The sequence below is a fragment of the Chiloscyllium plagiosum genome, unplaced genomic scaffold, assembly GCF_037043375.1.
Source record: "Chiloscyllium plagiosum isolate Xiang-an unplaced genomic scaffold, Cpla_swu_hap1 HiC_scaffold_45, whole genome shotgun sequence".
Taxonomy (NCBI): Eukaryota; Metazoa; Chordata; class Chondrichthyes; order Orectolobiformes; family Hemiscylliidae; genus Chiloscyllium; species Chiloscyllium plagiosum.
In genome coordinates, this window is record NW_028270183.1 from 50,113,614 (window position 1) to 50,137,493 (window position 23,880).

At 37.9% G+C, this 23,880-nt stretch overlaps 1 long non-coding RNA gene across 1 annotated transcript in view; it reads right to left on the reverse strand.

The window, feature by feature from the left end:
- Nucleotides 1-7,584: 7,584 nt before the first annotated feature.
- LOC148136658 (uncharacterized) overlaps nt 7,585-23,880 on the reverse strand; it is a 44,168-nt gene continuing 27,872 nt past the window's right edge. The window contains exons 3-4 of the long non-coding RNA XR_015754440.1: nt 9,759-9,828; nt 7,585-8,020 (exon numbers count right to left, since the gene is read on the reverse strand). This is a non-coding gene — a long non-coding RNA (uncharacterized LOC148136658). The remainder of the gene's footprint in view (nt 8,021-9,758; nt 9,829-23,880) is intronic.

Consider the following 23,880-nt stretch of genomic DNA (forward strand, 5'->3'; position numbering starts at 1 on the left):
AATGATTGAGGAGAAAGTGAGGTCTGCAGATGCTGGAGATCAGAGCTGAAAATGTGTTGCTGGAAAAGCGCAGCAGGTCAGGCAGCATCCAGGGAACAGGAGAATTGACGTTTCGGGCAGAAGGGCTTATGCCCGAAACGTCGATTCTCCTGTTCCCTGGATGCTGCCTGACCTGCTGCGCTTTCCAGCAACACATTTTCAGCTCTGTTACAATGATTGAGAGATTGTACACTGCAATGCATATGAAGAATTAACATGATTCAATATTTCAAAAGCACTTTGCTGTGATGTCGATTGGATATTTATTAACATCAGTAAACTAAGGAATAAAACATAGTAGCTAGCTTTACATATTAAAGAAAAAATGAGACATTAGGTGATTATTGAACAAAATTATTTTCCGAACTCAAAAATATATGCAATATAAAACTTGCGAATTTCTTTCCAATGGATTCCTTGTAGAGATGGTACGTTGATTAATATTATAATCAAAGTGTCAGAATTAGGAAGAGAATTAATAGATCATGAAAATGAGCATGAAACTAAACAAACAATGAAGTCACTACTGGGTGTTATATAACGCAATTGTAATAATTGTGTCATTATTGTACAATGATGAATAATGTTGGAATTGAAACAACAAAAAATTCAACACTTCTTTTCTTACAATGCAATGAAAGCAATACTCATTTTGCAGCACGCATGATTGGAAAAAGTAGTCTTTTAGTATGACATACAGTGAAGACTAACCTTTTTGCAAATATGTAAGAAGTTCATAAATTCAAAAAGTAGCATTTGTTGAATTGGCAACAAAAATGGTTATAATTTGAATTGTCTCTTGCACACTCACAACAGAAGAGGAGCTTAAAGATTGTTAGAATAGTTAAAAAGTGTTTCCAGTGTTATTGTATTACAGTCAATATCCATGATAAATTAGAATTATTGTTTTAAATAACATAAATCGTCATTAACGACTGAACTGAAATATAAGATATCAAATGCACTTACTGCATGGACTAGTAAACAAATGCTGACTGTTGTCATTAGTCTCAGGAACAATAAGATACTCAGGTTATTCCACTGAACAGTAATCAGCTGATGATGAATATCTTTGTGTCGCTTTATGTGCACTGTTTTGTGTGAACATTGACTTCAAGAAAATTGAGATATTTACATGAATTAGGAATAGATTGATAACTGGTTGTAAAGGATCTTATTTAAGATTAGACTTTTTAAATAGTTGATAGAATTGCTGAGCAAAACACACTTCAGACAACATGCAATAAATGAGATAAGTGATTGTGAGATACGAAGTTCAGTCACTTCAAAAACTTCAGTCCGGAACAAGACCTGAACCAGTAGTATCGTTTATTACGCTGCTGCAAGAGGGGTGTGATGTCCACTGTCCACAAGACACACACACACTGAATTTAACGAGTATACAATATTTATGAAATTCGTTTTTCCTCCCTCCTCCCATTGCTCCTTCACTGTTTACAACTATTTCTAATCTAAACCTGGCTGTTTATCTCTGAACTCATCCGGCCTTGTCCATGACAAAATGTTTTACTCTGCCCTCACAAGGCCGTTTGACCACCTCCCTCGGTGGTCTTATTGTGATTTATCCTTCTTCACTGCCATCTGTTTACGTGCTAACCAAAGCAATATTTCCTTTTATTCTTTATTTACACCTAGTCTGATGATCTTTTGTTTTTTTTGTTTCTGCTGAAGCGGAAAACAGATGCTTGTAACTGTTTGTACAGGCATATCTCGCTTAAACTACACCCCCTCCCCTCACAGCACCTTATCTATTTGACTGTAACATCTACCATTATTTGCAGACACATTTCATTCTTGTATGCACATTTTAGCTAATGCAAAAGCGATTATATATTTCCTTCACATAGTTTTCATTCTTGTTAACTCAGCGCTTGGCTGAAACAATTATACACTGGTGCGAGTTCATTTACCTTGAACAAACAATTCTGATTGCAGACGTAACACTGCTTTACATATATCCCACAGTGATAAATATGCAAAGTCAATTTTCATATGAATGCACTTGGATATTTTCACAGCAGTTCGATCTGACATTGTATATAAATAGGTGAGTGGAAAACTAAAACAAATTTCACATAATTCATAAACAGATCAATAACTAAAAATTGATAAATAAAAGGAATTGGCATTTGTTTATTTTACTGAACAAGAAATTTATTTTTTCTCTTCATTGTTATAGCACGGGAGCATCAAGTTCTATGTGTTGTTTGAACTCAGCTCTTCAGAACAAAAGAAAATCAATGAATATCATTACTATGTATATTTCATCTGTATGACTGCAACATTCTCAAATATTTTCCAGCGAATAATGATTGAGTGGAATTAGATACATTCTGTTATTAGTGACCTGGACAAAATAAATAGCAAATACTGTGATTATTGGAATGAACAACAGATGGAAGCTAATCTAATTTTGAACTGAAAGGTAATTCAATTGATTCTTAGATATTTTCTAATCAACATTCAGAGCTGCTCTGGCACAACTCTGTGCAAGATGGGAATTGAAACTGCACCTCCTGGTCTGGTAACAGAGACACTATCAGAGCTGCACAACATTCCTTCATAATGTTCCCAACCAGGCTGGGCAGGTCTATAATCACATGCTCACTGTGGTTACTCAAGTGAAAGTTAATCAGATATTTATTGTGATAATTGGATTGGAATAAAATGGATGGTTCTTGTGTGTAATGTACTGAAAATTAAATAGTAATTTACAATAATGATGGGAGTTAACAGATGTCTTAATTAAATATGATTTTTATGATAATTTGCAGAATGACAACTTGACAGAATTGTGTGATTACTGTAAATTGATAAACAAAAATGAATACAATCATTCTATTTGTTCATAACAGTTTCTCATTTTATGAAATGCAAAGTAAAATCTTTTTGTTCTACACGTAAATTGGAACAAAATGATGGATTGGTCAGTCAGTGTGACTATTCAGCTGAAGACAACTTTCATTTTTTTCTGAAAATGTATGATTTCTAAGAAGCCACCATTTCCTGTGATTGTTTAATGAAACAAGAAAGATGTCAATCCCATTTTTGTGTACTTCAAAAAAATTCATCGGAATTTAAATAATTTTGCACATGAAATATATTCAACCATTATTGTGATGTTAACATTGAAGAGAATTACACTCAAATCATTTCAAAAGTGTTTCCAAGTTTAAAATGAAAAGCAATATTCACAATGATTGAGAGATTTTACATTGACATGTCCTTGTAATAGTTATTATATGGAACCATAATTCCACAGTTACATCCTTGGCCAAATAGACAATTATTAGATATTAGCAACAAATTGATTTTGAAACTACTATTAATGAATTTAAGAATAATGAGGTATATCATCTTACTATTCCACTGAGTAATGTGCAGAAATGAAGAGAAATATTGCAGTGTAAAGTAACTGGTGTTCTCTGAATATCAGTGCCTGAGATGACTGTGATCTTTCAAATGAGCAAAAGTCAGATATTTACAAAGGATGTCGCAAGGGCAGTTATTGGTCTTTTCTGGGTGTATTGGCCCGACCAAACAGGTTTTTATATTGTAGCATTCAATAAGAAATATGGAAGATATTAAAAACACATTAACTTAGACTTCGTAAAAGCACAAAGTGCTATGTAATTATTATAATTGTTCATTGTTTCTAGAATATTGATAGATAAATTAACTTAATATTTTGAAAGCACTTTGCTCTGACGTCGATTGCGTAATAATTAAGATTGATAAACAGAAAATTAATATATAAAAAGTGGCTTTAATAATTCTAAAAAATAAATCAGCAACAATTGACACAGTTCAACATAGGGGATGTTTGGTGAGTCATATTTATTTACTTAATTTTTATCATGATAAATGTTTAGATATCTATGTCAGAATAAGGAAGATAATAATTAGACCGGGAAAGTGAGTACTATTGTGAACAAAAGGTCGAGTTAATGACATTTGGGACAGAAAATTATTTTGCTCAAAATGACTGATAATTACGTTCATTGACAACTAATGCTGAAAGTAAAAAAAACAGATTCTAACATTTCCAAAGCACATTTTTTTCTTATAATGAAATTAAAATACAAATCATTTTAGAGGTCACATGATTTGAAAAACTGTCATTTAATGTGATATTTGAGTTGAAGATTCATTCTTTTTGCCTCAGTGTAGTCTTTTCAATAATTTAAAATTTAGTGTTATTTGAGCTAAAGAACAGATGGGTGTACCTACATTGTTTTCCTCACACAAAATAAGTAAAGTCAACAACATTTTTAAGTTTCGTAGAGTTGATTAGCAAAATGCATTGAAGCTATCATGCACGAAGTGAGATAAGTGAGAGAGAGACAAATTAAATGTTCAAATGAACACGTCGATATTTTGAAAGCATATCAATCTTATGAATTATGAATAGGTGAATGGAAAATAAAAACAAATTCCTGACAATTCATGAATGAATAGTAATAAGAAATTTAATGTTTTCAAAGCATATAACAATATTTAGATGAATTGCAATATTTAGTTACAATTGTAGGTGATCAACTGACCAATGAATAATATGAAGTTGCATTTGGTTATTTTGCTGAAGAGGAATTTCGACTGTTTATTTTTTTCATCTTTATAATAGTGGAGAATAAGGATTTATGTGCTTGAAATGTCAGAACTAGGTTCTTTCAAACAGAAAAAAAAACAGTGAGTATCATTTCTTAGACTCTTCCGACATTAAGATTACGACATTCTCAACTACTTTTCCAAGGAATTTTGAACCAGCAGAATTAGATGCATCGTTTTATTAGTGACCTGAAGAAAATAAGTAGTAGATACGGTGGTGATTGAAATGCACAGCAGATTGAAGTATATTTCATGTTGTTTTGAAAAGCAGTTCAGTCTATGCTCAGGTATTTTCTCAGGAATATTTGGAGCCGTTCTGACACATCTCTGCTGAAGATGGGAATTTAAATCATTCCTCCTGATCTTGTCGTAGAGACACTGTCAGAGCTCCACAAGGACCCTTCATAATTTTCCCACCCCGGAAGGGTAGGACCATAGTCACATGCTTACTGTGGCAACACAAATGAAAACAAATCAGATGTTTATTGTAATAATTTGTATGGGAATTAATTACATATTTCTTGTGTGTAATGAACTGACAAGATGAATTAGTAATTTACAGTAATGATGTAACAAAGCAATAATGACTTTAATTAAATATGAATCTCATGAAGATCCATGATAGGAAAAAAATGCCTAATCATTTGATCATTGTACACTGATGAACAAAGATCAATAAAATAGTTCCATATGTTCAAAGCAAGTTTTTACAGAATAAAAAGAAAATTAAAATGCTTTTGCAACATAAATGAATAGGAAAATAAATGAATTAGTCACACAATAGGACTATTCATCTGAAGACAACTTCCCTTCTTTCCAGAAATGTTCACTTCCCAAAGTTCACAATATATTGTGACTATTTCATGAAACAATAGAGATGTTAGTTCCTTTTGTTGTACTTCAAAACGTCGCAAGAATTTTAAATGATTTTGTTCCATGAAAAATGATTAACTTGTACTGCGTTTATAAATACAGTAAATGTTAACATGTAAACAAAACATAATTAATTCAATTCAACTTTTGCTAGGGTTAAAATAAAAATTGATATTTACAACACACACTGCAAATCTTTACATTATTTCATACATGAGCCATATTCCACAGATATACCCTGAACTATATTGAACAATGATTAGATAATAGCAGCAATTGGATTGTCAAAATTCTATCAGTTAATTTAAGAATACTGAGAAATCTTAGTTGATTATTTCACTGAACAATGTGGAGAAACGACCAGGAATTATTCTAATGAAAAGTAATTACAGTTCTCTGAACGCATCAGGCTGAGATTACCGTGATCATTCAAATGAGCATCATCAAATATTTACAATGAGGCATCGAATGGGATGTCATTGGTTCCAATATAGGATCGTTCACCTGAACAGTAAATGGATTTTTATATTGTAGTGTTCGTAGTCAGAAACAATTGATGCAATTAAAATGCGATTCTCACTATATTTGTTAGAAAGATTAACTCCAATAATTGTGCAATTAATGTAATGGCAGTGACTGGAAAAATAACATTCTAATCTGAAAAGATAAATTGATTTAATATTCTAAAAGCACTTTGCTGTGATGATTATTGGATATTCATTAAGATCGATAAACTGAGGATTACAATATAATGGCTAGCTTTATGGATTCACAAAAATGATCCATTCAGTTCTTATTCAGCAGTATTGTTTTTGGGTCAAACATGCAGGATTACAAGAATGACATGTTTCCATCCATTGGTTTGATTCTTGAGACGTGCTTTTAATTTATATACTTTTGTTCATGACCAATGTTTAGCCATTCCTGTCAGAAGTAAGAAGTTAATCAGTAGATAGTGAAAGTGCGTATGACAGTGAACGTAAGATGCAGGGAACTTCCATAATTTTGTGATGATTGTACATTGATAAATAACTTTGGAGTAAAAAAAATCAGCATGTTCAAAGCAGTTTTTTTGCTCATAACAAATTGAAAATTTAAAAAATCCTTCTGCAGTGCACATGATTTGAAAACACATCAGTCACTAGTCAAAAAAATACCAGTCACAGAAAACATCGGCTTGAGACAGTAAGACCCTTATGAAGAGTATTCTACTCAACAGTAATTCGAGGACCTTGAACATCTTCATGTCGTCCTTGCAAAGAGCACTCTTATTATTCCTAAAGTTTTATTATCGTAAATATTTCGACATTTATACCAGAGCTAAGAAGAAAATGAGAAGCGATTCACATGAGTATTTTCGTGAGTGAAAGTCAAAATAAATTTACAGTGCCAAGTTTCACTATTTTGTCTGAATAAGCAGATAAAGATTTTTAAGGTGCGAGCTCAAAATGTTTTCACCTACAGGTTGTACTAAGCCAAAATGCATTATTTTATTTTGCGATACTTCAACTGGATTGGAAATCTATGTATGCTGATGTTAGCGTCCTCGCTCATTGTTATTGGTTTTAGCGAAATATTTCGTGTGCAATTACTGAAGTGAAATGTAAGAAATCAAGTGCATTTATTGGTTGGAACTGCTCACCAAATGTTTACTGTGGTTCTTGTTCTCAGAAACAATAAGATATTTACTCAGGTTTTTCTCTTGAGAAGTAATTAGATAACCAGGAAGACATTTGAGTGGTTGTATGTGCCGTGTTCAGTGAGCATTTCTTTTCAATTACAATTATATTATATTAATATAGGACGGGATTAATAATCGTGTGTTAAAGATCTTAATTAATGTCATATTTTCTTTTAAAAATTACGAGAATTCCTTTGTGCAACAATAATTTGGAGATGTCGGTGTTGGACTAGGGTGGACAAAGTTAAAAATCACATGACACCAGGTTATAGTCCAACAGGTTTATTTGGAAGCACGAGCTTTCAAGGCTATGGCTCTGCATCTGGTTATCTGGTCTCTTAGGAGACACACTACGACAGCTACACAAGTGCCTTTCATGATCTTCCCAGCAAGGAAGGTTGGGATTATTATCAATTGGGGTTAATCAAATGAAAACTAACCAGCGTTCATTCCGATAATTGGGCTGGGAATTAATTAGACTGTTTCTGTGTAATGGACTGAGAATGAACTTGTAATTCACAATAATGACGGTACTAAGCACATATGCTCTTACTTACATATTAATATCAGAATAATTGGAAGAAAGATAAATCGACATATCATGAGCTTATTGTAAATTCATAAAAAATACAACTGCTGAATACGTTTAAAGCAGTTTTTCTTATAAAGAAAAAGATAATGAGAATGTTTAGCAGTCGGACGGAATCGGAAGAAAAGGTCATTCACTGTGACTATTCAGCTGCAGACATATTCTCTTCCTTCCACAAATGTATAACTTGCAACAATTCCAAATGTATTCTGATTGATAAAGGAAAGAGCAAACACCTGTAAATTCTTTTGTTTTGTTTACAAAAAATGTCACGAATTTAAATTTTTTTAGCTTTAAAATATTTAAATCTTACTGTGATCAGAATTACAATAAATCTTTGTGTTGAAGAAAAATATAATCAAATCAATCAAAATATACATCGATATTCACAATAATTGGGAGAGTGAACACTGCAATATCTTCCCATCAGTTGATGTACTGAGCCATAATTCCACTTTTCTATCCTTTACTAGATTGATCAGTGGTTAGATATTAGCAATAACTAAATTATTAGTATGCTGTCAGTGAACTGCATGTTAATAAGAAACTTCCCAATGTGTTTGTTCGAAATAAAGAGTAATTATTCGTGAAATGTCATTAGATATCTCTTAATCGATGAGGCTGTGATTACTTGATTTTGAAATGAGCAATATTCCAATATTTCCAATGAGCATTGGATGGAAAATCGATGCTTTTTGGTGTAGACCTGTTTTTTTTTATTGTAGTATTGACAGTAATAATCAATGGATTAAAATATGATGTGCATCACACCTTACTGAATATTTTCAAGTTTTCTAACAGGTTTCTAGTCCACTCTTCAGTTTAAAAAGGGTAATTTTGGCTCAGTACATCAGTAACTGCAAAAGGTTTCAACTCATCTCCAAAGTTATTAATCTTATAATTTAAAAAAAATCAAAAAATTATCTCTGTAAATGTCATTGACTCTAACTTTAGATTATAGTCAAGTTCGTTCTCTACTTATTTTCTTTCTATTTCTGACACCAGTGGCTAAATATTGATTAGATTAAATGTCATATGAGTGAGACATTAGTTTTCTCTCAAAGATCTGTGCAGCACAGGAATGGGTCCTTTGGCCCATAACGTTATGCTGAACATAATGCAAAAGGAACTCATCCCTTCTGCCGACCCTTGATCCATATCCATCCAAATTATCTAAATGAACATTAAATAGCCTTAATGTATCTGCCTCCACCACCGACCCTTGAAGTTCCCAGCCATCTACCACTCCCTGTGTAAAAAATAATTGCCCCTCACATGCCCCTTGAACTTTTCCCCCTAGCCTTAAATGCATGCCTCATAGTTCTGATGTTCGCAACTCTGGTGAGAAACCTCCTGACTGACAACTCTACCTATGTATCTCATGATTGTATAGACTTCAATCAATTCTTCCCCCAGCAACCGCCACTCCACAAAAAAGCAGCCTGAGTTTTTTCTCGCCTCTCAAATCCAGGCAGCATCCTGGTAAATGCCCTCTGTACCCTCTCCAAATCCTCCATATCCTTCCTGTAATGTGGCGAACAGAAGTGAATACAATACTTTAAGTATGCCTTAACCAAAGTCTTATGAAGTTGCAACATGATATCCTGACTTTTGTAACCAGTTCCCTGACCGATAAAGGCAAGCATGCCATTTGCCTTCCTTACCATCCTATCTACTTGCATGGACAATTTCAGGGAGCCATGGTCTTGAATGCCAAGATCCCTTTGAACAACAAAGTTGTTCAAGGTCCAGCCATTAACTATCTACTTTTCCTTAACATTTGAACTCCCAAAATGAGACACCTCACACTTGTATGGATTAAGCTTTATCTTTAATTTCTCTGCCCATAGCTGCAGTTTATCTTTTCCTTGCTGCATTCTTTGACAACCTTCTACATTATTCACAATTGCACTGAACTTTGTATCATCTGCAAGCTTATTAACTCACCCAATTAGATTTTAATTCATGTCACTTCTATATATTTGTATCGTGAAAAGAAGGGTTCCAGTGCAGATCACTGTGGAAAAAAGACAGAAAATGAGGGAAATGCAGAATTCTTGAATAAATGAGGTTTTTTTCAATGACATAACAATCCTGATGAATAATCTCTGAAGTTGTGGTTTTTGTTTTCAAATTAATTCTCAGTTTACTGATCTTAATGAATATCCAGTACAAACTGCTTTGAATATATTGAATCATTTTAAGTGTTGAGTTCTAACATTATGGCACAGCAGTTAGCACTGCTGCCTCACAGCGCCAGAGACCCGGGTTCAATTCCCGCCTCAGGCGACTGACTGTGTGGAGTTTGCACATTCTCCCTGTGTCTGCGTGGGTTTCCTCCCACAGTCCAAAGATGTGCAGGTCAGGTGAATTGGCCATGCTAAATCGCCCGTAGTGTTAGATAAGGGGTAGATGTAGGAGTATGGGTGGGTTGCACTTCGGCGGGGCAGTGTGGACTTGTAGGGCCGAAGGGCCTGTTTCCACACTGTAAGTAATCTAATTTAATTGTCATTTCAATTCTCACGCCATCATGAGATTCTCATTTTAGTTGAATCCATTATTTTTTAATGCCAGTGTCATAATGAAATATTAATATTATTTTCAGGTCAACACACCTGCAATTAACCAACGTTTTCTCACCCAACACTCATAGTAACTATCTCATTCTCTTTCATTTGAATTCTCATATTAATTGATGGATTATTAATCAGCCTTATCAATTAAGAGATGGCTAATTATTTTTCACTTCACTATTTCAGTTTTTTCCGATATACTGCACAATTACATTGCAATAAGGATTTTCTTATCAACCTTAAATTTGGTTTCAGCCATTTTAAAACTAATTATTGCGAATGTGTAACTGGTAATCATTGTTTAAATGCAATATATCCAGCTGCCGATGTGGAACAATGGTTCAATACATCAACTGACAAACAATATTGCACTCTACACTCTCTTAATCTTAGCAAGATAATTTTCAGTGTGGGAGCTTAGTTGGATTGAATTGGCTGTGAGCAAAAATACATTCTGAGGAAGGGTCACTGGACCCAAAGTATTAACACTGAATGCTCCCCACAGATGCTGCCTGACCTGCTGAGTTGTTTTCCAGCAATTACTGATTTTGTTTCTGAGTTCCATCATCCACAGTTTTTTGCATTCTTGTACTGATTGTATTTCACTTCAATGCTAACATTTCTATATTTCTGATTATTACAAAAGAGATAACCATTTTTCACATTAAACATTATTTAAATTTCATGTGGTTCTTGTGTAAACAAACCAGAATTAACAAATGTTTGATCTATTATTTTACAATAAATCTTGAATTCTTAGAAATCACAATTTTGTGAAACTGAGGGAAGTTGTCTTTCGCTGAGTAGTCACATTGAATGACCAATGCTTTATTTCCAAATCATGTGCTTTACAAAGCAGTTTAATTTCAATTTATGTATGTGAATAACTGCTTCAAACATATTGAATTATTTGATTATCATGAAACTTATATTTATTTAAGATCATTGTCGCTTCGTTCCATCATTATTAGAAATTACAAATTCTTTTTATCCATTACACACTGGAACTGTCTAATACAATCCTAGTCCAATTATCACAATAAATATCTGAGCAGATTTCCCTGAGAGTAACCACAGTAAGTTTGTGATTATAGTCCTGCCCTTCCTGCATGGGAACATTATGGAGGGATCTGGTAATGTCTGTACTAATAGAACAGAAGGCAGGCGTTCAATTCCTACCTTAAACAGAGATGTGTCAAAGCACCTCAGAGTTGATTTGAAAATATCTAAGTGTCAATTGAATTATTTTTCAATCCAACATTTTCTCAACTTGTATCTGTTGTTCATTATAATGATCACAATATCTTGAATTTATTTGCTTCAGGTCACTGATTAAAGTATGAATGTTATTAAGGTGAGGGGGAAAGTTTTAAAAGGGATCTGAGGGGCAACTCTTTTCACAACGCGTGTTTGGCATATTGAGATGAGCTGTGAGAGGAAAGGCAGCAGCTGGTACGATTACAATATCTAAAAGACATTTGGACAGTTACATGGATAGAAAACATCCAGAGCGATATGGGACAAACACAGGAAAATGGGACTAGTTTAGTTTCGGAAACCTGGCCGGAATGCCAAGTTGGGCTGAATGGCCTGTTTCCGTTCTGTATCAGTCTAACTTTTTACAATTCAAACTTGACTGTGATGGGTACAGGAAAGCAAAAACGGGTGTTAATTCTATTTTCTGTCCATGAAAAAGAGACATAAATTTTAAATAATTGTGTCACATGAAATAGTTCACTCTTATTGTGATTAGAAATACAATGAATCCGAGCATTAAAGTGAAATATAATTAAATTAATTCAACTGTGTTTCCATGGTTAAAATAAAAATTGATATTCACAATGATGAAGAGTTTGTACACTGCAATATATTCACATCAGTTCATTTACGGAGCTATTATTGAACATTTATACCTCTTACTGAACTGAATAATAATTACATATTAACAACACAGATTTTTGAAAATGTATCAGTGCACTTCAAAGAAGGAGATATTTAATGTTACTATGTGACTGTGCAATGTGTAGACATGAACAGCAATCATTGCAGTGAAAAGTAATTACAGTTCTCTGAATTTATAAGGCTGAGATTGCTGTGATTATTCAAATGAACAAAAGTCAGTTTTCAAAGTGTGTTGGATGCAAAATCATTGGTTCCACTGTGGGATAGTTGACCTGAAAACAATAGCATTGCTGCAATGGATTAAATGAAACAATGGATTAAATTAAAATATGGATCTGACTATACACGTTAGAAAGACAAACAAATTATTCTGTAATTATTATAAGGATAATGAATTCATAATAAATGTTGTAATCTGAACAAATAAGTTGACTCAATATTTTAAAAGCACTTTGCTCTGATGTTGATTAGACATCATTAAGATCGGTAAACTGAAGACTAAAATATAACAGCTAGATTGATGGATTGAGGACAATAAATGAGCCATTCAGTAATTATTGAAAAGAAATGACTTTTGCTCAAAATGCAGACAATACAGAAGTAATGTATTTCATTCAATTAGCTTACATGTAGAAACGTATGTTTTTAATTTATTTAATTTTATCCTGATCGATATTCAAACATTTGTGTCTGAATGATGAAGAAAATAAGGACATAATGAAAGTGAATATCAGAGTGACCACAAGATACAGTCCATGACATTTGATAGAAAAAGGAATTTGCATAATTTTGTAATTATTGAACGTTGATAAATAATTAACATCTCAGGTACTGAAGCAGTCCAACAGCAAGAACTACAAAATCTGGACAATATCCAGGTTTGGGCTCACAAGGGGCAAGTAACATACATGCCACACAGATGCAGGCTGCGACCATCACATATAAGAAATGACCTAACCACCATCACTTGACATTCAATGCTGTTACCATCACTGAACACCCACTATCAACACTATCCTGGGGATAATCATTGATCAGAAACTGAATTGGTCTCACCACATAAACACAGTGGCTACAAGGGTAATTCAACTCCTGGCTCCTGAAAGCCTGCCCAACAGCTACCAGGCACAATTCAGGAGTGTGATGGAATACTCCCCACTTGCCTGGATGAGTGCAGCCCTAACAACACTCAAGGAACCCATGGCCTCTTCCATCTCGAAGGACAAGGCCAACAGCTATATGGAAAGACAACTACCTTCAAGTTCCCCTCCAAGGTACTAACCCACCCTGACTTGGGAATATATCGCCATTCCTTCACTGTCGGTGGGTGAATGTCCTGGAAATCCCCACCCCAATGGCATCGTGGGTCATCCCACAGCAGCTAGACTGCAGCAGCTCAAGAACACAGCTCACCACCAATTTCTCAAGGGTAACTAGGGATGGGCAATAAATGCTGGGCCCAGCCAATGACAATCAAATCACATCAAATAAATATTAAAATAATGTCTGCAAGATCAAAACAGCTTCAACTCTGTCCTAGCTGCAATCTCGGCCTCTTCTTATTGACAAAGATAAAAGGTTACCCTGCTCAACTTTCTCATCATTACAGTATTCACCCCAGCCTTCTCTTATACCAACCAGCAGCATTTCCATCACCAATAGCAACTCCACTTAAAATATTTTGTCAGTAACTTTTCATTAACTGGTTACTTCAACTACAATGCAATCTCTACAAACAGACCAAGTACCTTTTAGGCGTCAACAAATTTTGTAACAACTCTTCTTCATCTCTCTCTGCCATTCTTTTTGGTTATATGAGGTAGGGAGGGATGGGATCACCACAGTGATGTAAGATATATGTAATACAGTGAGACAGGAAAGGTAGTATTGCTCACGTTGACTCTTAGACCCCACAGTGTGGAACAACGCATTCACTGCATAATAAACACAACACAGAATTTCAACCCAGCGTGACAGTAATAAAATGTGGATCGGTTGAACCGGCTGGATTTGTTTCAGCTGGAGTTTGTGAGAGTGAGGGATGACATGACTGAAGGGTCTAAGATCTTGAATGGTTTGGTAAGGAGGACGTGGACAGGATGTTTCCTCTTGTGGGTCATACGTGAACTCGAGAGAACTGCTTTAAAATTAGATTCACTCTTTCAGGACGAGATGAGGAGATTTATTTCCTCACAGAGGGCTGTGCAACTTTGGAACTCTCTGCCCCAGAAGGTGGGCTCAATGAATATTTTTAAGACACAGGTTGATAGATTCTTGCTAAGGGACGTTGGGGGAAGATGGAACATCAATCACTAACAGATCAGGCCTGGCCTTATTGAATGATGGAGTGGACTTGAGGGGCTGAATGGTCTCCACCTGCTTCTTTCTCACATGACCCAGGACTAAGAGCTTTGTTGAAAATTCATTCACTGGATGTAGGTGCCACTGGCTATGGGCAGCATTTATTACCCAGAGGGCAGGTAAGAGTCAACCACATTGCTGTGGGTCAGGGGTCACATGTAGACTAGATCAGGTAAGGATGGCAGCTTCCTTCCCTAAAGGACATCAGTGACTGAGATGGGTTTTTCCTGACAATCGAGAATAATTTCATCAATAGAATCATAATTCTAGATGATTATTAAATTCAAACTCCTGAAACTGACTGACCATGTGGCTGTCAGTGAATCCAACACAAGTGAATGGAAATATTGCTCAGAGTCTGGTTCTGGAACATTCAACACAACTAGGAAATGGAAAGTGAATAATTAGCTGAAAACAAGGCCACTGCTCTGATAGGAACACAATCATTCAATGTTCAGTTATTGACCATTATTGACTCTCAGAATATTCTAACCTGCAGAATCACAGTAAAAGGGAAAAGTAAACAACATTCTTGGCAAAGACATAATGAACCAACTGCTTGTATAAAACAGCTCCGAACAAAGGGGCTGAATCCTCCACAAACTGACAAATCAGATTTGTAGATAGAGATTGGAAATCTTTAGAAAAAAAACCCTTCCCTGCTGATGGTGTGTGCTAGAAACCATTCTCAGAGTGATCTGCCACTTATTTCCTTTGAAGAGAATCTGTTTCCCCTCACAAAAGGAGGTGTGTTGCTCACTTACAGACTGACTTACAGACAAAGGAAACCTGATCTGAGACTCGCAAGTTAATTAAGCTATTCGTGACAGTCCACTGCACACAACAAGAGCTCAGACCACAACAGATTCTAGTGAAACCAACAATGCAATGAAAAAGGCGAATTGCTCTTTATAATCATGCAGCCTCTCTCAATCAAATAATCCCAGTCAACTTCTAAACATTTTAAAACTATTAATATCAATGAATATATATTTATTTCCATTCCTAATTTCCTCCAAAAATGCATCTGATTATTCTCTTCAAAATATATTTTAAATGGTGAATTCCAAATCACAATTCATTTCCAATTATTCTTAGAGCAAAACAACTTGCAAACTAAAATAGTTTTCATGTCAATAATGACACTGGAAACTTTGTTATGTCGTTGAACCATATTTCCAAATATTGTTTTGGTTCATTATTGCAGTGAAGCTAAAATTAAAGTCTATTTATTTTCTCTGATATCCTTCCATTACTTTATTCCCTAATAACAATGCATGACGTAATGGGTGACAAGCATTAAAATAAAATCGAATTTTCAATGCAAGAACTGGGACAAGTAATCACATATTATTCAGTTCATTCATTGTCGTTGATTATCAGAGTTATTTTCATTGTATGATCACGTTAAATTCACTTAAATAATCACAGTACAATTTTCACCTCTATAGATAAGTGAAGTGAATGTCAAATTATTAAAATTTCAAGTCAAACCAAATTCACATTTTGTTCTGTTTTATTCAAGGAATGATGGAACATATTACATTATTATGAGAAACAGGAACAAGTGAAGGTGGTGGCTCTCAGATGTGAAGCCTTAAATCCAAAGGGCCAGGTGGTAGTTACAGTGGGGGAGGTACCTAGTCTCTCTCTCTCCTCAGAAGGCAGTGAGGATGGTGACACTGGCAGGAACGGGTTAGATGACAAAGCGCCTACGTATGAACAGAGGGACGGCAATGGGTGGGATGACCCACCGCCCCGTAAGGCCCAGAAGGCCGTGTCTATAGCATCGCTGGGCATCAAAGCTCAAACTTGGACAGACAGGAGGGGGGGCAACAAAGGGAACTGACAGAAACTAAACCTGAACCATTCACCCACTGAACGACAGATGTTGGTGGATGAACACACAGCCTGATAGAAAAAATGGTAATAATGGACCTTATTGGGACAATATGGATGAATTAGTAGAGGTACACAGTCTCACCGAAGATGATGTATGGACCCTCCCTCGGGCCAAGATGCCCTGAAGTGTACAACAGAAACTGTCCCTGCAATGAGAGGATGGGATACAAGCCGGTTCCTCCCAGAGTACAGCCGATCAGTGTCTCCAGGCATTTACAGATATTGCAGGGACACACTGCGGACGGGACAGGCTGAATGGGCTAAAATAACCTTGGTGACTCAGGGGCCCAAGGATAATATCGAGGATTATACAGAGAGGAAGCCTGAGGTGTGTAAGCACCACGGAAGATTACCAAACCCCAACCTGTGACGATGAAATAGGTTTGATGTGTTTAAAAGATGACATGGGATCCTATTTAACTGTAATTATAAACATGGGACTCCCAGTGGGAGATAATTCTAACCACACTCTGAATTGCGTCATGAGAGCTGAGGCAAATGCAGAAACACAGGGGAATAGCTGCAGTACAGGGAGGGTAATCAGACCCACAATGTTACAAGGGAAGCAGGAAAGGGCACATAGACAAGGAACGTAGGCACAGAGAGGGAGATAGGTGTTCATATTGTGAGTGGCCTGTGTTCACCTAAGTATATGCATAGCCCATGAATATTCATTGACGCGCTGTTGAAGGGCCAAAACTGCATGATGCTAACACCGGAGCATCTTTGTCAGTTACCGATAAGCATTTACCCCTCACTCCCCCAATTACTAAAATGAGAGCAGACAGAGAGGGAACCTAGGAAGCTGGATGAAGTAAACCTGCCCCGATGTAGACCGGGAGTATGACAAAATGTATTCAGATATGGAGGTGTGAAACTCAAGAAGGGACCTTCTGGGAGTTGCTCCTATTCATGCAACTATTGACATCAACACCTGAATTTAAACATGGGGATGCTCCGGCCAGGACTGGGACAGAAAGAAAAGGAGAGGCAACCTCTCCGGAGTAGCTACATTGCAGGGAGACTGGGACAGTCAAAGAATCTGGTAGGTTATAGCTCGGACGAACTCAGCAGTGTGCGTAACTCAAACAGGAAAGTGGGTTGTTATCTATCGACCCTGTAGAGATCGATGGCCCTCTCACTCCCCACACAAACAGGATCTCAACAAAACTGGGGATGAGGGGGCAATAATTGTGAGAGTGATAGATTGACAGAAGCTGGAAATAGTCTGGGTCCATACCTGTGGACATTGAATGGCAGATGAAAGTGGTGTTTACTGACTGAGGAGAACAGTCCACCAGGATACTATTACCTCAGGGATCCTGCAATATTCCAGTATATCCCACCGATGTGTGTTTGATGGATTTAGTCACACTGATCTTACCAACACCTCATCACCTCAAACAGTGAGAAAGAACATATCCAGATATTATACAGAGTATTGGATCAGGTTAGCCAGGCTATGCTTAAACATAACGCACAGAGAGTGCAACTGGAAAGGTAGGGAGAGACGGAACTGGGACATCATATTGGGGAGATCAAATCAGGAAGGGAGAGGGGACAGTCCCAGCGGGAACAAAAACTATGATTATAAAACTATCCACCCGCACACTGTAAAAGGATCAGGCAAACTTTAGGATTGTTTAATTATTGTGGGAATTTTGTGAGGAATTATCCAGAAATAGAGAACCATCACGAGCCCTGGCAGAAGCGCGGACATTAACCAGGGGTGAGGGAGGCAAAATGCACACAGTCAGCATGCCTTTGGTATAGTTCAGGACTGGGCTCGGTGAAGGTGTATCACCCTGTCTGGGGGCCACATTGAGCATGAAGGACAGATCAGAGAGTTAGTGGAAGCAGCTAACTTTCCCAGGAAGCAGTAATAATGAAGATTAGAGCTCACAGGAAAGTAGAAACCCCACACCAACGGGGTAGTGAGCATGGGTAGCATACTTACTGAAACAGTGCAAGACATTTGAGGAGGATGCAGTGGCAGCAGCTACAGAAGTGAGAAAGGAAAGTTTAAAGACATTTCCAGAAACAGTCCCATAGCAGGAGAAACAGGAAGGGGAAAAGGGTGGGGCAGTAATAGGACATAGGATGATCCAGCAGTGCCACTGTATAAGACAAACATTATGAAAAACATATCATGGGCTGGCCCATATTGAGCAGGATAAAATGCAATATCAGATGATCAACTACAGGGGTGTTCTGGAACAAGAAGGTTTTGTCAAAGGGGTGTAGTCTGTACACAGTGTGAGCCAGGGAAAACAATCAGGATAAAATGCAGGAAGCCGCAGGGACCCAGGGGCCCACGGGAACAATTACAGATGGATTTTACGTACACCCCCATCCCAATCCCAGGGAAGGAAATCCTGCTGGGTCTTAATAAACAGGTTTACTCAGTGGGCGGGAGCATTACCCTGCAGATTCTGACCAACGGACACCCGTTCCAGGAAACTAAGTTAAGCAGCTCTGTGGCCTGTTTGGTACTGAGCAGAAATCCCATCTCACATACCACCCCCAGAGCTCAGGGACAGGAGAAGGAATGAAGCAGACACTGAAAGCTAGTCTGACTAAGGCCCTGACAGAGACAGGCAGGGATGGGTTAGTGTCCTCCCCACAATCCTAATGAAACTGACGTCAACCCCAGCAAAGGGAACTGAGCAATCCCCCTTTGAATTAGTGACCGGATGGACTATGCAGATGCCAGAGGGTATGGTAGTGGGAGGGCAGGAGATGTACAATGGCAAGGATAGGGTGAAACAATTTGTGTAAGAACTGACAAAGCAACTGCATGAGCTGAGAGGGGAAGTTGCAGACGGACAGAGAATCAGAGACTGGGAAAGGGAGCTCATAAACATCCGAGCTGACATCCCGAACCCAGGAGATCGGGTCAGGGGGGAAGTATTAGTGGAACGTATGAAAGAAACACATCAAAATGCTGGACTTGGCTGGGGGAGTCACAGAATTCCAAAGAGGGAACTCTTCCATCATGCATTAGTAAGGAGCTCTGAATAAACATTGGTCGTGCTGCTCAGCACAGAACTCAAGGCTCCTCTTTGATATTTCCCCCCGCAACAGATGTGCAGGGGTATGTTACCGGCTGGAGGTCTGTGACCAGTGCCTCTGTTCCACAAGGATCAGAGCTGGGACATCTGTTGTTTGTAATACATATAAATGATTAGCCTGAAAATGTAAACGATTTAATTAGCAAGTTTGTAGATGGCACAAAGTGAAGAAGTTGTGAATCGTGAAGAATGTTGTCAAAGGAAACATCAAGGACGCGATCAGTTGGAAGGTTATGCGGAGAAATTGCAGATAGGTTTTAATTCAGACAAGTGTGACGTGATGCGTTTTGGGCGGCTCATTGTCAGAGGAATGTGTACACTAAAAGGAAGTGCCCTGAGCAGCATTGATATACAGAGGTGCAAGTTCACAGCTCCCTGAATGTGGTGAAGGAGGTGGATGGCAGGCTTGCCTTCTTCTGTCAGGGGACTGAATATAAAACTGTCATTAGGCCACCTTTGCAGTATTGTGTACTGTTTTGAGCACCGCATTATAAGGAGGATGTGGAGGCTTTGGAGAGGGTGGAAATGGGTTTACCAGGATGTTGCCTGGATTAGGAGAGGTGGCTGTTGAGTGATCCGAGAGGCACAGACAGAGTGAATAATCTGAATCTTTTTCCAAGTGGAAATTACCAATTCCACAGGCCATAGATTTAAGGGGAGAGGGGGCAAGTTTAAAGGGAATGAAAACCGAAAGAACAGCAGATGCTGTAAACCAGAAAGAAAAACAGAAGTTTCTGAAAAAGCTCATCAGTTCTAGCAGCATCTGTGAAGAGAAATTAGTTAACATTTCTGAGGAAGGGGGACCGGACCAGAAACATTAACTGATATTTCTTCACAGATGCTGCATGACCTGCTGAGCATTCCCAACAACATCTGTGCAAGTTAAAAGGGAGTTGTGTCAGACAAGTTTCTTATGCAGGAGGTGGTCAGTGACTAGAATGTACTTGCCTGAGAGATGGTAAAAGCAGAAACAATCACAATGTTTAAGAGGCATTTCGACAGACACATAAGCGGGCATGGGTTGTCAGGGATATGGATCATATACAGGCAGATGGAATCAGTTTGGAATGGCATCATAATCCACACAGACATGGTGGGCCGATTATTCCGGTGCTGTACTGTTCTGTTTTCCAGGGGGGAGAATGTGTGGAGCGAGAGATAATATTTTGAGTGGATATGTTTCTTCTTTAGAACACACAGTAAGTTGATGCATTTTGAGAGAAGCAATGTAGAAAGGGAATATATATTTGAATGGCACAGACACAGAGAGCAGGAGAGCAGGAATGGGGGACAATGTGTACAAATCCTTAAAGAAGAGAGAACATAAAGTGTTTTGAGTAAACGTATAGGATGCTGGGCTTCATTAATAGAGGGAATGATAACATACTCATGGAAAAGATGCTGACCGTTGACAAAGTTCTAGTTAGGTCACAGTCAATCATTGCATCCAATTGTGGTCAACAGATTCCTGGTCAGGATGAGGAAGTTAAAATACCACAGAGGGGCCTGTTCCATACTTTGCTTCTCTTTCAGGATGCATTGGCGACTCAAGGGTTAAACATTCTCATGCCAAAGGTCTTACTGCCGTATTGTAAGAGTACAAGGCCTGTACTCTTACAATACAGACTGAACACCTCAGTTGGGGTGAGGTGGACTGTATCTTCGAAATAGAACCTCTTGCAGCCACACATGTGGATTCTCCCGTAACCCCAGACAGAGGAATATGCTCTTTCCAGACAAGACTGACAGTCCTGGGCACAACCCTGTTAAACTGCCTCCCGCTCCCATTGTCTTACCTTCCCTCCATATGAGCTTAGGTAAGTGAATCCCACATTTACTGAAGGAAGAACCCTTCTGCCTTAATCTCTTCCCGTCAACACATAATCATGAACAATACGATAATCAGTTTCTGTAATCCATCACACATTATCACAGGGCATTGGCATTCATCAAGCTTTGTAAATTCATAATTACCAGCTTTAAACTACGTAATGGCAATCGCCCATGTGACTGATATGCCTTTGTCTAATTCTTATTAAATACACTGTCTCTGTGGGTAAGGCAGAGATTCGTGAAGATGAGTCTGTTTAGGTAGACACTCGGCTACTTTAGAGATGCTTCGAAATTCTTGCCAGCTGTCCGATAATAAAGCTACTGCTGTTGTACAGAAAACTTGTGTCGTCTGGATTTGTGGAACAAAACAGACATTAACAAGGAAGGATATGAGTGATCTTCAGGGTGTGGAGTAGACTTACTGGAGTGGTTCACTGATGAAGAAAATGCAGTCACTGGATTGATTTGAAGAAATTGCTATTTTATTTGAAATAAACAAGTTAAATATATTTTTGATAAAGCTGTATAAGATTATAACAGACCTAGATATAGCAGACAAAAATATCTGCATTTGATAGGTGATGGCACAAGAATTAAGACCAGATATGAGGTTTTGAGACAATGGGAGATGAGTAAGTGTCTCTGCTGACTGTATTGGCTGGAAATATGCAGAACATGCTGTCTATTACAGTGGTGCAAGCGGAGAAGATGAATGATTGATAAAAACAATTATATCAGATCTGAGGGAAATAAAATCGCAGAGTTTGGGGTACGGATGGGGAATGAGAATGTTGGATTCTGCTACAGAGAGCCAGCTTGGATTTGATGGGCCTCTTTCTGTGCTATAATGCATTTTATTGGACTTGCTTAACTTGCTCTGGTCACCGATTAAGTTGTCATAAATCTGCTCAGTGTTCCTACTCAGACCAACACAGGCTGTCCCCCTACAGCAAGAGATAATGTTTACTGCTTTATACTGGATTCTGGGCGTGGTGGGGGGTGTGGGGGGAGGGTGTAACGGTGTGTGTAACAGTTTGCTAGCATTTATCTGAAATGGCAAAACACAAGTGCAGCCAGACTAGGGACAGACTCTGGAAATGTGGGGAATACCAGAAGGGAATACTTTACCCATCCCATCTGGAAACTGGCCAAACCAGTCAGACTGGGGAGAAGCTGTTCACCTGTTCTGTGTGTGTGTGTGTGTGTGTGTGGAGGAGGGGGGGGGGGGGTGTAGGGATTCACTCAGGCATCCATCCTGCTGAGACACCAGTCAATTTACTCATAACCACAAGTTGAAGGATTTATTTTCTCTTGTACACACCAAGTAATGAACAATAGTTTTGGCAGTTCATACAGTTTTGCATATAGAGAACTTAGCTTTGGAAATGTTCACAACATCGTTGAACGTGTACAGATTCACATTGGGTAGAGACTTATATTTCCCTTTGTTCATTCACAGGAGGAGGGTGTCGCTGGCACGGCAGCATTTTCTGCCCATCCCTAATTGCCCAGAGGACAGGTAAGAGTCGACCACATTGCTGTGGGTCTGAAGTCACAATGTAGGCCAGACCAGGTAAGGATGGCAGCTTCCTTCCTGAAAGGGCATTAGTGATCCAGATGGGTTTTTCTGACAAGCGATTAATGGTGAACATTAGATTCTTAAATTCCAGAGTTTTTTTTATTGAATTCAAATTCCCCCAAGTGCTGCAGTAGGCTTTGAACCCAGGTCTTCAGAACTTTATCTGGGGCTTTGGATTAACTGTCTAGTGACAATACCACGAGGCCAATCCTTCCCCACATCGCTGTCCATCTGCACAGAGTGAACAGCGGTTTTCTGGTTCATCAGAACAGGGTAATTACACATACGTTTGCTCAATGATTGCAAGAGTTGGATGTTGATGGGCTATTGACATCCATCTCTGAACCATGTATTCTGGGGTTTGTTTCTATTGTCTTGTTATCTTTTGGGGATAAAAACAGTTTCAATTAGCTTTCTATTAAATGCATGGCAATCAAGTCGATCCCATAACTCTCAGGCAGATTAGTTTCTTTTGAAGGGCTCTCCATCTCCCCAACCTCCTCTACCCTCACCTCCAACAGTACAAAAATCTCAGAGTCTCTTTGTGACTATGAATGAGACAATCTGATCAGCTTCTTTCCCTACTCCTATGTCAAGTTGGCTCTTAATCTCCCCTTGCTGCAGTTGTGATCCTGCATCATTGCACAGTGATGCTCACATTTCATTTCTTGGTCTATCAGTGTTCATGATACTGCATGTAGCTTCTTGCATATACGGCTTACAGTGCAAGAGTTCAGCTCTTTCCTTCCACCAACAGCAGTAGAATTGTACTCCAACAAAACTTACAGAATCACTACCCAGCATATTCCCCAACTTGCCTCTTACCATCAAACCAGAGAATCAATCCT